The sequence below is a fragment of the Pteropus vampyrus genome, unplaced genomic scaffold, assembly GCF_000151845.1.
Source record: "Pteropus vampyrus isolate Shadow unplaced genomic scaffold, Pvam_2.0 Scaffold33, whole genome shotgun sequence".
NCBI classification, from domain to species: Eukaryota; Metazoa; Chordata; class Mammalia; order Chiroptera; family Pteropodidae; genus Pteropus; species Pteropus vampyrus.
In genome coordinates this window covers 9,191,184-9,193,795 of record NW_011888814.1, presented here as the reverse complement: position 1 = coordinate 9,193,795, position 2,612 = coordinate 9,191,184, and the positions used below count along the sequence as shown (strand labels likewise).

Below are 2,612 nucleotides of genomic sequence, written 5' to 3'. Positions count from 1 at the left end.
CCTAAGTCTGAGCAGCCGTCCTGGGCAGGGCTGCGGTGCAGAGGAACGTGACCATCAGGGTTAAGTTTCTTTTACCCTGGTTTATGAAGGATTTGAGATTCCTATGATGTGAATCCATGTCCAACACTGTTTAAACAGTTTTTAGTAACAATGAAGATTTGCCCTAGAATGAAATGGAGGAAGGTTCAAATGCAAAAAGTCATACTGCCTGACACTGCTATAACCAGATGATCTTGTGAACACAAACTGAGCTTGTTGCCCTCTTCAGTGGTTTCCAGTGGCCCATGGGATACAAAGTCCAAATCCTTTTGCAGGTATTTAAACCCTTCAGTCAGCCTGTTGTTCAGTCTGGTGATCCACGAATCCCCACCCACTTTACACTCCGACCAGGTGAACTATCTGATTGAAGTTCTCAACACACACACCTCCACAACGTGCATAGGCCATTACTTCCGCCTGGAGTGAGTGTCCTCGGCTTGTTCCTTGAGTGGGCTCTTATTTTGCCTTCAACACTCAATTCCTCCTGTCTGGGCTCCTCTTCTCCCGAGCGCCCACAGCACTTTGCACTGGCTTCCACGGAGGTACCGGTCATTATCGCTGTTTGTAAGTCTTGTCTCCAGGGAGACTGTAAATTCCTTAAGGGAGGCACAGAGTCTCCATCTTTGAGTCCCTAGTCATCAGGAGCTCAATAAATGTTTTCAACACTCTCGAATGAAATCTGCCTTCTGAGATTCCACAGGTGTCCGTCCTCAGACTGAGTGACTGAGCTGGGCGAGCCTAAGGGTGACCAGGCTGGTTCAGAACAGGAGCGCCCCGTCCGGCAAGCGGCAATGCCACACTGAGGACACTCAAATACAACCGCTTTTAAAGATTTCATCTTCTGTACTTTACTTCACAATCACGGAAGGAGTAAATCTGGCCTCTACAACTGGGTGATGAAATGACTCACACACAGAGCTGTCTGGAGAGTGAATAACCGGTAACGGCAACTACACATCTGAAAAGCTTTTCAGAGAGAAATTCCATATACGGGGATCATGTCATAACCTCGAATGCCTTGAAATCCCAATTCCATTATTTTCTACAGGCAGTTTTGGTGTATCTCTACCTTAAATAAATGCATTACCATCTCATTGTGAGGATTTTAGAATCAACCTCTCTCTCTCTCACACACACACACACACAGCCATTTTGACATGGATTAGATTAAATCGTCTCAGTGTCTCTGACCTAGCAGCCTTTGTGTCCATGGAGAGAAGGGGGAGGGGACTGGAAGCTGGCTTGGAGACCCAGCATGCACTAAGTCGGTTGGCTGCCCTTGGAAGAGAGATGATTAAATGCTGAGGTACAGTAATCAGGCTGGGATTGTCCCCGCATCTGCTCAGCCTGCCCCTGATTAGCCCTAATCTAGAAGGCGTATGTTAATCTAAGCTTGTATTCTGGGTCATTTCTATTGATTAAGCAAGAGGAAGCCCTTCACATTCTACTTTAAGGGCTTGAAGTTCTTTTTGTTTTTCAGAGAGACCCTGTACAATCCTAGGAATAAGACTGGGCATCTGTAGGGTACTTTTCAAAGCCCTCTGACGCTCGCTGCATATCATCTGATTTCTGCCAAGACCCTGGAGAAGTAGGCAGGGCAGGTATTCATCTTCCCTTTCACAAATGATAGGCAAGCTCCTCTGGTAGAACATGGACTTTTTATACCCACTGACCGCTGCGGCCCGCAGGGACCCAGGAGGGAGAGAACTATCCTCTTTGCGCTCCCTGCTACCTCTCCTCTCATGCTTCTTGGTAAGGTTTATAGAACTGGCCAAAATGGAGAAAGAGGCCAAAGGTGACTCAGGAACTTCAGGTCCCAGCACCAGGATTTCCTTGTCAAACAGAAGTCAGACTAAAATCCCTAGAGGAACTGCCGGCTGCAGGACACTGCCCTCTAAGAGACAAGGAACCCTGACCCTATTCTATTTTCCTACCAGGTGGGTATCATTCCTGAGCCCAAATGGTCAAACGCACTTCTCCTACCTTACTAAGTGGCTACTAGATCCTCCCAGTTGCTCGGGCCAAAAATTTTGAAGTCAAAAGTCATCTCTGACTTCACATGCAATAATACATCAGCACATCCTGTGTCCTCGCCCTTCAAATACAAACGCACACTTCAGTCATTCCAACTGCGGCCACTCTAGACAAACTCCCACTATCTATCGCTTGGATTATGCTTTAGCTCCTTGTACGATCGCCCTGCTCCAGCCCTGCTCACTGCAGTCTATTTCCCACACCGCAGCCAGAGGGATCCTCTAAAATTTCCACACAAGGTGACGGATATGGGGACATGTTTTGAAAATGCAGACCATTTACCCACATTAAGGGGGTTGGCCCTATTTTCTTAAAATGGGAGGTATGAGGTTTTATAGTGGTCTCTCTCTGACGGGGCACCAGGGGAGGCTTTGTGGTTTACCATGGGCGCCAAGGAGAGTAACTTTCAAGGTCAGGGTCACAGCCCCGTGCACTCTGTGAACTTATCATTCCTGAACTGATCTACTCTATTCCTAACATACGCATGCACACACACACGTGTATCAATGGAATTTATTTTTCCCAAGACTAACTTATTT

General features: G+C 47.2%; 1 protein-coding gene across 8 annotated transcripts in view; it reads right to left on the bottom strand.

Moving 5' to 3' along the window:
• The window catches only part of NRF1 (nuclear respiratory factor 1), a 138,768-nt gene that overhangs the window by 7,139 nt on the left and 129,017 nt on the right, over positions 1–2,612 (bottom strand). The window lies entirely within an intron of this gene.